This window comes from Tachysurus fulvidraco, chromosome 7 (assembly GCF_022655615.1).
Source record: "Tachysurus fulvidraco isolate hzauxx_2018 chromosome 7, HZAU_PFXX_2.0, whole genome shotgun sequence".
In the NCBI taxonomy this organism is placed as follows: domain Eukaryota; kingdom Metazoa; phylum Chordata; class Actinopteri; order Siluriformes; family Bagridae; genus Tachysurus; species Tachysurus fulvidraco.
In genome coordinates, this window is record NC_062524.1 from 9,806,923 (window position 1) to 9,820,909 (window position 13,987).

General features: G+C 37.8%; 1 long non-coding RNA gene across 5 annotated transcripts; it reads left to right on the forward strand.

The window, feature by feature from the left end:
• Positions 1-1,890: 1,890 nt before the first annotated feature.
• On the forward strand, positions 1,891-13,944 carry LOC125145249. 5 transcript variants are annotated; one of them, XR_007143598.1, is made up of 5 exons: positions 1,891-2,086; positions 2,280-2,580; positions 3,860-3,913; positions 7,682-11,996; positions 12,110-13,944. It is a non-coding gene; the product is annotated as an uncharacterized LOC125145249 (long non-coding RNA). The 5 variants fall into 5 exon arrangements; XR_007143597.1 differs by lacking the exon at positions 2,280-2,580 and adding an exon at positions 3,430-3,564; XR_007143599.1 differs by lacking the exon at positions 2,280-2,580.
• Positions 13,945-13,987: the final 43 nt, after the last annotated feature.

Sequence of the window (13,987 nt, forward strand, 5' to 3'; positions counted from 1 at the left end):
ATACAGACATGGACTAAAACAAACAGTGCTGTTAAATGCTCGAGCAGAGTCATCTATTTTATATTGACTTCTTTTTCCTAAATAAATGAGTCACTTCACCTTCAGTACACTGTTTGAAATCGATTTTTAAGCATATTATTGATATAGACGTGTACATGCTTGTCTATATATCACTGAAGAAGCATATCACTAGTACAGCATGCGACCTTGTACTGTATAGACAGATTAAGTGGATGGATTGAAGCTGTTTTTTTGCAGAGGTGTTACATGTATGTATGAGGAATCACAAAGGACTTTGTGAGCTGTTAGAGTAAAAAATTTAAATAATCAGAGCGATGCGATCCTGAAGATAGGTAAGTTCCAGCCGCAGCACACACACTTGATTCTTTCAAATTCTGCAGCAAGGCAGTGATTATATATTTTTTTTCGGTTCATGATAACATTTACATTTATTCAAATTCAAAACCAAATAGAATTTTTCGATTAGTCACAACATGCAGGGAAATGCTTTGTACATATAGAAGTACAATATAAAAGTTAAAAATACATTGGTAGCTTAGTGGTTAGTACTTTTTCCTCACACCTCCAGGGGGGTCAGTTCCTGTCCCTGCGCTGTGTGTGGTTTTCTTTTCCCCCCGTGCTTCAGGGGTTTCCTCTGGGTTCTCCAGTTTCCTCCCTGTCCAAAGACCTGCATTGTAGACTAATTGGGATCTCTAAATTGTCTATGGCGGGTAAATCGTGTGTGTGTGTGTCCCTGGGATAGACTCCAGGCTCCTCACGACCCTGTGTTGCATAAACAAGGCAGAATATATATTTATAATATTAAAGATATAAAATATAAATAAAAAATATAGATGTGGAACATTGCACAAAAGGAAACAAACACAAATGCACCCCCCCCACACACACACACCATTAACCACCACCACCACCACCAAAGCCTTTCTCTTTCCCCCTGTCGCCCCAACACGCACACACACACACACACACACACACACACACACACACACACACAAAAACCTGCTCTTGTCATGTTTCTATACAGTATCTATCTATATCACCCATTCGGATGGTATTCTTACACAACAACACATTCTTAACAACAAATCTGCTTATTACAAGTTTTAGTCTCAACACAAGGTTGTGTGCAGATTCTGCCACACAATATTATAGAAACGATTGATGCATGATACTGTTTTGTTGTGTCCATGTTTAGCGTTTAACATCTTTGTCATGTCTCACTCCACATGCTTAATATGAAGCTCATGTAAAAGTAGACACTCTGCTTTAGGAATTTGTAGTTTTTCACAAGTATTTTTGTTCTTACCTAGCCTCCTGGAAGCTATATATCGATTATCGATAGGAAAGTTTTCATTGGAAAGTATATCTTCAAAGTAGACAGTGATATCAAACCCATTTCTGCTGTTTGAGTTGCCCCAAGACTCATTTTGTATCAGCCTTGCAGTGATAAAATAATTAATTTGTTTAAAAATGTCTGATAAGTCGATTCGAGCCAACGGATTAAAGATAGAGTCTATGGTGCATCTTAAAATATGATGAGTTGCATGTGTTATTATTTTAAATGTAGTTTGGTGTACAGAAGTGTAATGGTGTAATCGATTATCATGGCACTGTGAGAACCTGGGGGTGAGAGTCGCTGTGAGGTTCTGCATGTGTGGGAATGTATATGTGTGTTTATATACTCTGTGTGTGTGTGTGTGTGTGTGTGTGTGTGTGTGTGTGTGTGTGTGTGTGTGTGTGTGTGTGTGTGTGTGTGTGTGTGTGTGTGTGTGTGTGTGTGTGTGTGTGTGTGTGTATGCCTCAGAGTGAATGTGTATAAGTGCATGCATAATTGTCATGCTGATTTAGTTCCTATTTTGCAAGCCCATCTGTTTGGTTATATTTAACTCTTCCCCTGCTACTCCTTATCAGTTGATTGCAGAGAGCGGTGCAGAAACTGAGTGCACAAGAGAATCTTCACACACACTAAAACTCCCTAATCAATCCTGCATGAGCTGCATTCAGTGGTGCTTATAACAAATGCAAACTGCCAAAACAGGAGATGTCTAGACTGCAGTGTGGGGAGGTAATTTACATTTTTTTTAAATATTATTTACTGTTTATTTTCACATCCAATATTTAGCTTGTTTTTTTTCCAACATAGTACTCAGCAAGATTTATGAGGAATTTTAATCACATGCAAAAGATAATTATGTTATATATAAACATAAACATATATAAACATATAAACAGTTTTTCCAAAACTGCTGATCGCATAGGATTCAACATCCAGTGAGGTGAAGTTACTGTATGTAGACAGAAATGCCTTGTTTACAAGAAAGCTCGAAGACAGAATGGCCAGACTGCTTCAGGATGACAAGAAGGCTATGGTAACTCTGATAAGCACTCTGTACAACCGTGATGAACAGAAAAGTATTTTACAATGCACAATGTGATGGATGAGCTACTACAACAAAAGATCACATGCATTTGAGGCTATAGCATTTATAGGCTCACAAAAACAGGATAGAAGATCAGAAAAATTCACCTTATCTTCGTGCGCTCATATTAAAGTGGCTGGTGAGTGCATCCTGCTGTTATTTTTAAAGGAATATGTAGACTAATGTTGTTGTTCTTAGTTGGATTTCTCACAGAAGGTTTATAACTAAAGAAAAACAAAATTCACAAAATGAGCTCATCTAGTAAGTGCCGGGTCTTCAATAGAAAATGATGAGGTTTAGACAGATCTTTTGTGATACAGGCAAGTGCGTGAATACAATATTACAAGAAACTGATTCTTTCTTCATTTCATATTGTAATATTTGATTTGTTAGTCATAGTTCATTCCACACAGACAGAAACCATTCCTGTGGTATTATTTATAGCCCGAAATGTCTTTGAGGTACTGAGGTTCGAATGAAATCCATTTCAAGTTGTTTTTTCACAATTTCTCCCCATGCGGGTTTCCTCTGAGTTCTGTGGTTTCCTCCTGCCTCACAAACTCATCCAAGTAGGTGTACTGTCTGGAATAGAATAGAAGCCTTTGTTTTGTCACATATACATTTCAGCACAGTGAAAATCTTTCTTCACATATCCCAACTTTGGAGGTTGGGGTCAGAACAAAGCACCAGCCATGATACAGCACCCATGGAGAAGAGAGGGTTAAGGGTCTTGTTCAAGGACCCAACAGTGACACCTTTGCATTGCTGGGGTTTTGAACCCTGATCCACTGAACAACAACACTTGAGCCACTGCTTCCTGAGTGAACATGAATTTATCCACATCCAGAATCAATTCTCCAGCCTTACACTCACTGCTAGTCGAATATCCTCTGGATCCACTCTGACCCTAATCAGCATAAAGCAGTTAGTAAAGAACTCAGTACTGAATATAATAACGTTGTTAATGTAGGTTATGATTGAATTTCAGACACACCGTTACCTCAGGCACTACACTTCCAAAGCTACTGCACTCGTGGGCTCATCACGATAAAATTGTCTAAAGTGGCTTGACAAAATATTTCAAAAAGAAGGCGCTGAGGTTACTGAAATTCAGTTTATGAATGTAAGGAGAGTTCTTTTTTATTTTTTTTTAAGGAATAATTAATTTAAAGTGAAGTAAATAACAATGAACTGTTCAGTGTTATGCATAATATATGTATCATTCTAATCATTCAAACATCTCAGAAGTGTTAAATATTTTTCAAAGCTTTTTGAATATCTTTATAACACGTTTAAATGTCATCTCATTGCCGTGATTTATTTATCATGATTGATATTAAACCAACATGTAAACGGTTAGCGTGTTTGGGAACAGCATGCATCATATAAAATAGTTTGTCAATTCTGCTTGCTTACAGGAAGAGCGAGAGCATACGAGGACATAGAAAGCGAACACAATAGAGGCAAAACAAGTGAGAGTCTGCCTCTCTCTCTCTTTCCCTCTCTCTCACTTTTTCTCTTTCTATCTCTATTCCTCTCTCCATGCTGTCAGATCACTCAGTGGTGATTTCCATATCAATATTTGAGTGACGCTAAATTATTTAGAGCCGTGCAGTGACACAACAGGGCGCAAGGCTGAGTGGCGCCTCTGCATCATCTGACATCCTAATGTGTGTGTGTGTGTGTGTGTGTGTGTGTGTGTGTGTGTGTATGTGTGTGTGTGTGTGTGTGTCAGTCTCTGTGGACTTGTTTGTCATTGGCTCATCTCTCTCATCTCTCTTATTCCATTCTGCCTTGGTCAAACATCCACCACTTCTATCATAAGTCTCATGTTCATTATTCACAAGCGTTTCCATCAAGAGAGATGTATAATGTGAAATCGAAACCAGTCTGCACACTAGTACATTTGTTTTCTGTATGCGTGCATGTAGTGTTTGTGTGGATGCTTGCTATGGCCCACTGTCTGAGTTTGTGGTTATTTTCAGGAGATTGCTGAGTTTTCATATGACTAATGATGTGTCTCAGTGCTGCAAGTTTCTGCAGTAACCAGTATTATACACAGAGTCGAGTATCAGTCAGAACGGACAGAGAGGAAGAGTGATGGAGTGAAACGGGGTCTATTTTTCTGGCTGTTAAAGCTTAGTGGCTCGAGTGCCTGGACCCTCTACCATTTCTTTCTTGCCGAGCTCCACTTAACCCTGCTGACCTTGCTTCTGTCTCCAAAACTGATTGGTTGCCAGTCACCTTGGCAACCTGGGACTGCTCAGCTCTTACTGGCTGGGTGCCATTTGTGCCCATCTATTCACACAGCAATGCCACGTACATTTGGGAGTCTCCTGCTGAGCTCTCTGAAACGGATCGTTACGTGCACCAAACTGTAGTGTGTTTACAAGCAAAAAAGTTTGCATGACCAAACACTCTTGCTTTTTCAGCCATCCGTCATTCTCTTTCTCCTCCTCCTCCTCCTCCGCCTCCTCTCCCTTTTTTTCATCTGTACCCGACTCTGTAGGCAGCGTGCGTGTTACCATTTGATTGCCTTGTTTATTGCAGCACCAACTTCCTCCTTTCAGACATCTCCTATCACCCTCCCCACTCCCCTCAGAGAGAAAGAGAAAAAAAAAAGAGCAAGAAAGAGATCCCAGTCTAATCCTGTTTGTCTTACAGGAGTCGGGTTCTTAGCCTTGACATAAATCTCAATGAGATTGGATTAAGCTGGGGGTGGATGCAGATCTTTCATTGGGACAGGAAGCCAAAATTGTTAGCCTTATACAATTCTGGAGATCTGCTATAGTTGAGTTCAGTTTTACTTCATCAACAAATTTGATTAATAACTACTATATTAAAACTCAGTTAGTCTTATTAACATAAAATATAGTTAATATAGCTAATACAACTCAGTTACATCTCACGCTGATGGTACTGTTCCTGTAACAGCACTCATAGTACCAAGGTGTTTTTTTTTTTTCTTTTACACCACAAGTGATATGCCAAAGAACATATCATGCTTTTTAACAATTATAGGTGGAATGAAAATATAGCAGGTATGAAATTTGTTCTCTCACCAGCATCCCATTATATCTCCCACTTGAATTTAATTTCACACACACACACACACACACACACACACACACACACACACACACACACACACACACACACACACACACACACACACACACACACACACACATACACACACACTCACACTCACACACATACACACTTGAAGAAAAGGTCCTCAGTCTTGACAGAAAACAACAAAGAGTGGACACCCGAGACTCCTTTTAAAATGACTTTTATTAAATAAGCCATTTTCAGCAAGCTTCACAATATAGTTATACTTTCTTCTTAAATATCAACATGTTTTAAAATCTTATATACTTTAAAATTATACTTATATAATTTAAAATTATATACGTCTCTGTTAAACTGTTACTAAAGATATAAACAAATTCAAAAGAGTATATTTCAATAAAATTTTTAACATATAAAACTTTCATTTCACTTTCATCTGCCAATACTTACGTAAATGAATCTGTCTAATCAGCTCAACAATTTTAAGCTATAAATGGCAATAAACAGTGATGGAAAGCAACAAAAGGCAATTTAAAAAAATGCTTTTTTTTCTTTACAACTCCAAAAGACTGTAGGTCAATCAATATCAAGACCCAATCAAAATAAAGAGGTTTTCTGCCAAATGTCTACACTTCAGGCACCAAATGCTTAGTCAGCAGCAGCAGAAATGACTGAGACAGTTTTATAAGCTTGAAAGGAAACAGCATGATAAGGATCTGTAAATTCTGCCAAATAAGAGAGATATCAGTATTACACAGTTCAACATTCAACATGCAAAAAAACACACACGTAAGTCATTAGCTAGCTGACGGAGCTAGACAAGCTAGCCAGATCTTTAGCTTTGTATTTAACTGATGTCTGGTAGAAATTTTGGTGGGAAATATACCTAAGGGCTTCTATAGCCTATAGTCTGATCATTTCAGAATAATGTGTACCTTGAGTCTTAAATAGCTATGTAATTTTATGAATTTGCATAAGCTAGTTGTTGCTAAAGAACCTACTGAGCAAATGAAACTAACAACATTGGGCTAAGTTAACTAGACAGCCAATATTAGCTATAATATTTCTTTATACTGTATAAGGTTGATAATGGAGCTAATATGATGTTTACTTCAGCATAGCTCAATTGGTTAGTTGCTTAGCCTTCCTCAGATATAGAAACTATTTAGCTAAGAATTATAGGCGTGTAAAAAAAAAAAGAAAAAGAAAAAGAAAGCCAACTTGTTTACTCTTACTGGAGTACTTTTTTTTTTAATCAATACTTTTGGCCTAAACAACATATGAGGAAAGACTCGTAATCAGATATCAGGTTTGTCTTTCATGGCTGCTCTTTTAAACGTGGTCATCCCTCAGTGTCATTACTGTTCAGTGGGTGGCACCAAACCTTCTTTCCCCCACCACTTACACATTGTCCAGTGCCAACAGGATGGCAAACACCCTTATGTGTCCAGCCATGCATATCAGCTTGGGTAATTACTGCAAGAATAACACATAGGATGCCTCTCCCCTAATGCAGAGGCAGCAGCATGAACGACCACTCAAAGTGTGTGTGTGTGTGTGTGTGTGTGTGTGTGTGTGTGTGTGTGTGTGTGTGTGTGTGTGTGTGTGTGTGTGTGTGTTTGTGTTTGTGTTTGTGTTTGTGTGTGTGTGTGTGTGTGTGTGTGTGTGTGTGTGTGTGTGTGTGTGTGTGTGTGTGTGTGTGTGACATTGTAAAGGCCTGGAGGAATGAGCTTATTGATTTCTGGAGACTGTGGTTAAATAGCTTCCCACCGATTCTGTCAAAGTGCCCTGCTTGAAGAGGAAAAGGGGGAAAATTGACCCAGTGCGCCGAGATCTTGCTCGTTAACATGCTCTCAGTGCCGTATGGAAGGCATGTGACACTCAGCTGAATATAACATATTACTATTACTATATGGTTTATCTAATAGACAGTATAGTATCATGTATAATCTTTTTGCAGAGACAAATAGATGACTAGAGAAACATGTAAATCTAAATTTTATTACATCATATCACTATACAAGTATTTCATTTATAATGTACAGTATAATTCATACAGTACTTCAGCATAAAGAATGTTTTGGTTTTGGGATTAAGTAAAAAAAAAAAGATAAAAGTTTTCTTTATCGTGCCCTCATTCTTAACTCCTACTTCCATCCTCTCAGTTGCAAAAAAAAGCACTTCTTCATGGATCTTGTCAAATCCCTGACTCTACAGGGAGCTCAGCAGGGTGCTTCAGTACAGTGAAAAAAACAGTAGGTTTTCTGCATGGCCCTAGGCTTTACTTACCATCTAACTTTGTGTTTGTCTCTGTCAGCCTTTTTAGGAATGCAAAAGGGAAAGACATTTTGTTTAGGGCTTTTAGGGCTGAAGCATGTCCTTGTTCTCTGAGGGTTTAAAGTCTGGATTGTTCTTACAGTATTCATCTGCTTATGGGGCTAACACTTGTTTAACTGTTTAATTTGTTGAAATACAATAATATAGATTTTTTTACATGTTCTGTTCTTTACCGTTCTGAAGACTACATACATGTTTTTCACATTTAGTGCATTTCTAAACCACAAGTAAAATTGCTTTATCAGTTTTATCAGTGACTCTACTGAATGATCAAAACTCCTCGGACCTCAGACAAGCCGCTGTTCATTGTTGCTGTTCATCATTCTGGTAAGGTTTATAAAGCCATCTCCAAACAAATTGAAATTTAGACTGATAAGATAAGACAAATATGGAAATGTTTGTTCATCATGCTCAGTACAATCTTCAGCAAAACACTCCATACCAACTGTGATGCATGAAGAGGTCATGATTTGGGTTTGTTTTGCAGCCACATGACCTTGTAGTCATTGAGACAATGATAATCTCCACTGTACACCACTGAGACCATGTGTTAGAGCAGCTGAGATTGGGCTGAAAAAGCGTCATTCGACAAGACAACAATCCCAAACACATCAGTGAAAATATGAAGGGCTATAAAAGAAAAAAATCAAGGCTTTGAAATGACCATGTATAAATCCAGACCTCAGGCTAGTTGATGCTGTGGCAGGATCTTAAGTGTGTCCCATAATGTTTTTTTTAAACCAGCCAAAACCCCCATTTTTCACTGTTTGCCAGAATTCATCTGGTTTTCTCAGGACATCACACATTTATGTATCTCCAAGTAGACAGTTGTTTATTGGGCCTAGTTGCTGTCGTCAGCACCACAGCAGACTGAGAGGCTCTGTGCCAAATAACAGAATGTCTAGTCAGCATTTTTACTATAAAATCACAAACTCTGTTTCATCAAGACATCCTGTGTAGTGTTTGTATCAAAATGACCCAGTTAATATTTTTACGTGTTTAAGTGTTTTTCATTTGTTGTAAATCATCTACTTTTGCAGATGTATTTTCTGAGATCAGTATTTCAAAGCCAGTGACTGCAATAATCTTTTGTTTCACAGGTTTTGACTGTTATTATTATCATCATCTATATTTGTTAAAATAAATAAATAAATAAATAAAAGACTTTATGGCACCAAGGTCTTTATTTCCGTATATTTTGTTGCACAAATTAGACACTTTCATTGTTAAATCTGACCTAGTAGTTGCACATTTTAATCACAAATATTATCGATATTGTTTAGGATTGAGAAAAAGGACTTTTATGCCAAATCCCAATGATGTCCCAGGTCAGTTTGACCCGACCAGTACCAAAGGGTTCGAAGAGTGAACATAACTAAAGTGTCAGTTTTTTTTTCTGAAGGTTCAATAAGTGTAGTCTTACAAAGCATGAATTTTTCCATATCGTTCTACTAGAGAATAACAGCTGGCTCACTTTCAGTAAATTATTAAATAAATTTCACTTCCGTGGGTGTAATCTTTAGAGCCGGGTTTATATCTGCTAATTCCTCATCTCTATTACGGCAGTGAAATCAAGGTATTTTTATTGGCAACATAGAGTTCATTTTGTTAATTCATATAAGTAATTGTATAGTGTAATGACTCATCGGCATCTGAATCACATTTAATACTCATAACAAAATTATTAACGAGAAAATGATTCCTTCATGTTTGTATGAAGGACCATTTTGAAGAACCTCCACACAGATAGAATCAAGGAAATGTTTGAGATCACTACAGTATTATTCTGCTATTTCAAGAGATTTCAAACAAACATGTATCTGTTCTTCAGTTGCTCCATCTGTATCAGTGCAGATGTTTTCATTTCTGATAACAAAAATAGCATTTAAAAAAATACAATGCTTACCACAATTATCATTAACCAAATCATTTACACTTGTTCTAGCATGCAAACGTCTCAAATGCACGTCAAGCTACTTTTGGGTTGCTATGATTCATGTTGAGTGCAATCATGAACAAAACCAGATTTAATAAATCTTACAAATCTACTAAGAACTTCCATATATCACTGTTTGGCCCAGACTAGTAAATTAGATCAAATTGCATGCAGCAAGCAGCAAAATATAGAAGATACTGTATATCATGAGCTTATTATTATAAGGTTTCTGTAAGCATGTCGTTCTACTGTATATTTACCCGGATAGACTATAATGCCGAGGACGTGCATCCCAGCAAGTGGTAATATCTTCTAGTCTAGTCGGAAGTATCTTATATTTCTTATTATAATATATTCTTCATATATTTTATTATATTCTCACTGCACTAAAAAAGACATTGCATTTAACATGTAATAACTAAATAATTAAAAATAAAAAATAAATATGCAATATCTTAAATCTAGACCAATCTAGCTAGTATTTCTTATTATAGATCACAATAAAGGATTTAATGAAAGGTTTTACATTTTACACATTTTAGATTTATTGTAAAGATTTGACTTTTATTGTACATATTTTATGCTTTACGTTATCTTATTCTACTGGAAAATCATTGTAGCTTTATTCTAGAAATTAATGTTTAAGTTAGAAAAATAATCTGCCAATAGAACAAAAAAAACAGTATAGTAAATTAAATTGAAGTAAAATATGCCTAGAAATACTTTTAATAATCTTATTTTTGTTTTGTTGAAATGCTTGGCCAGATTATTTTAGCTTGCTAAGATGTGTTATTATTTTTTGTAGTGCATATTTATTAGTTTTGCTTTTAGTTACTAAGTCATTACAAGCGTGAAATGTAACTGTGTCTTTCAGTGGAGTGGGAATGGAATCTCTGAATGTATTATTCTCTTGTTTCAGCTTTGGCTGTAATCAGACGATGTCATGTATTTTAACTGTGGTTGAGATAACACGAAGAGAAACGGCTTCCAGTTAAAGAAAAACTGTAGCTTTCAGAACTATTTATATATACAGTAGGAAATTTCACAATTTTACTCTGTTGGGTTTTTCCACTTTGCTACACATGTGCATTTCATCAACATGTCATCAGCCATTTATAAGTGTGATCTACTAGCATGCCATGACCACTTAGTGTGATTTAATTCGGTCATTTTGAGATGTGTTCTTCTTCATTTCTGCACTGGTGTCCCTAATGTCATGGTTGTCTGAGTTTTGGGTTTCACTTCTGTGATAAATACGGAGTCCAAGATTTCACAAGTGCACATGTTTAACAACACCTGTAAGTCCACAGCACAACATCATATTTTTGATAACAGCAGGATCTTGATGATGTCTTGTTGTTTTGCAGCTATGTTGGGTTATTGTCAGTTCATTAAAAATGAAACCCTGCCCTAAAGCTAAACTGCCTAGTTAGTGCAACCACCAAAGACAGAATTTGATACACAGCAATGAATATCAAGACTGATTGCAAGAAACTGGGAGACATGCCTAAAAGCCATCCGTTTCAAATCTAGTTCAAATAGCACGCAATTCAACTGCACGAGATTTCAACGAGTTTGAATTCTGATCTAGGATCAGTTATCAGCTTCCAAACTGCCCATACTGATTTGGATCCTCTGTGTCCTGCTGGGTTTGGGCCTTAAGCTCCATCTGCTTAGCCATTGAACCCAGCAGGACACGGTAGCCTGGGGCTGCTGAGGGTGGACATTGCTTTGGTATGTGGCTATCTATCTTTAGAATATCTTTTTTTTTTGCAGTGATGACAGAAAGCTGACTGACATTTCCACATAAATATAACTGGACTCTGACATGTTATTGAGCAATATTGAGCTTTCTTGTGAGTCTATTCTCTCTCTCTCTCTCTCTCTCTCTCTCTCTCTCTCTCTCTCTCTCTCTCTCTCTCTCTCTCTCTCTCTCTCTCTCTCTCAAATCTTGTTCAAAAGAGGCTGTCCTGAAATGGATAACCACACACACACACACACACACACACACACACACACACACACACACACACACACACACACACACACACACACACACACACACACGTGCGCGCGCACACACATATAGTGGCACTGCTCTCAGCCCCTCACTTCCTCTTATTGTAAGCAGCAGGAAGAAGATAGGCACAGAGACGGTTTCCGTTCAAAAGGCACAGAATAAAAGATCAGATGCCAGTTCTGCAGCAGTAAGGTTTTAATGTACCATGGAGCTGTTGATTCACACACTTACTAAAAGGCACTAAAAATTGCATTTGTTTTTATTTATCTATCCATTTCCTATACCACTTATCCTACTTAGGGTCAGTGGAACCAGGATCCTATGCCAGGGAACTTGGGGCACGAGGCTGAGGACACCCCATCCGACCCATAGTGCAGCACTCCCTCACACAGACATTTTGGAGATCAATCAGCCTACAAAGCATGTCTTCTGATTGAGGGAAACAAATCAGAGTATGAAGAGGAAACTCCTGAAACACTGGGAAAACATACAAATGCCATGTTTACAAGAGGCAGGGTCTGAACAAACCACCCCCCACACCCCCACCGCCCCCCTTAGTGACGCAAGTCTGCCAACCGCTACGCCACTTTATCATTAAAATCTGCCATGGTTTTCAACAATACTGATGAATTTGTTTCCAAATAAATTACACAGTCAATAAACTGATACTGAAACTCTTACTGTCATAGCCATTCTGGGTCTAATATGCCTCTATGTCCTGAATGAATCAGGAGAGGTCTACATAAGGACTACTTCATCAACTTGATGGCTTCCCTCATCACTGGAGTCCATCAGTTCCTACTATCGTTACTGCGATTACAGATCTGTCTGTCATTTCTAACATGAGCACTGAAGTCTGCCATTCATATTGTGGAGTTAGAAGGATGTACGACTTCAAGCTCCTCATTCTCCAAGAAGGCAAATGTCAGAGTTAAAATTTACAGCATTAGCAGACACCCAGATGTGTCAGCTTGGTGGACCTGGGACACGAGCCCGCACCCCTCTGATCAGTAGTCCAAAACTTCAGCCACTAGGCTATCACCAGTTGTCCTTCCTGAGTCTTGAAATCTCAATAAAGCATTCATCCAGTTCAATGGGTAAAGTGTACCCGAAGTGCAAGGATCTGAATGAATGATTGCATCTGAATGATTTTCCCTCTTTTATTTTTTCAGCTCCAGAATGGTTTGCTATTCTCCCATAGACTGCACTCTGATCTTTGTTGTTTTAACAACAAATGCAGATTTTACAGGTTCAACTGAAATCAAAAACAGGGTGGAACTTCTCAGAGCTATAAATTGTATAAAACTAACTAACTAATGCAACTAACTAATAATTGGGGGCTGGTCTCATATAAAATGTGCCATGTTCTATGTTGTTTAACTCATCAGTATATAAATAGGAAATACATACATTTTCATTGTGTGATCTTAAAAACTAACAATCTACAGCAAAAAAATAAGTTATAATAACTGGGCTTACCATATATATTTATATATACACTCACTTGCTCCTCTTAGCTCCTATTTCCTTTTGAGCAGTAAAATACAGGGTGTATTTGAGTGTAAGGGATCACAAGGTCTCATAAATTCATCATATTTTGAACACCTTTGCATTGCAAGGAAGCTACATGTACAATGTGTGCCACGCAGATACCAAGCTATCGGTGGTGGATTCTTATTAATGTAAACCTCGTAATGACTTGATGAATATTTATGACGAGTAAAATATAGAAGATCTTTTATTAAAATCCTCTCAGCTTAGAACAAATGATAACAATTCATAAAAATAGCATGATTAATATTCTCTGACTGCTTCTGAGAGCATTAGCATTGCACAAACAAATTACTCCTCTCACCAACATGCTCATCAGCATGCACATACACACGCACACACACACACACACACACATACACACACACATACACACGCCATGCTGACTATCACGTCCACAGTAGCTGCACACTGACACAAGCGTGTGTGCTGCACACCAAACCAGTCGATGAATCATTAACCATCTGCTGTTCAGACAGGGAGAGAAGGGCAGCGAGAGAATGAGAGAGAGAGAGAGAGAGAGAGAGAGAGAGAGAGAGAGAGAGAGAGAGAGAGAGAGAGAGAGAGAGAGAGAGAGAAAGAGAGAGAGAAGTCAAGACCACAGAACAAAGTCTGCTTTTTATGGTG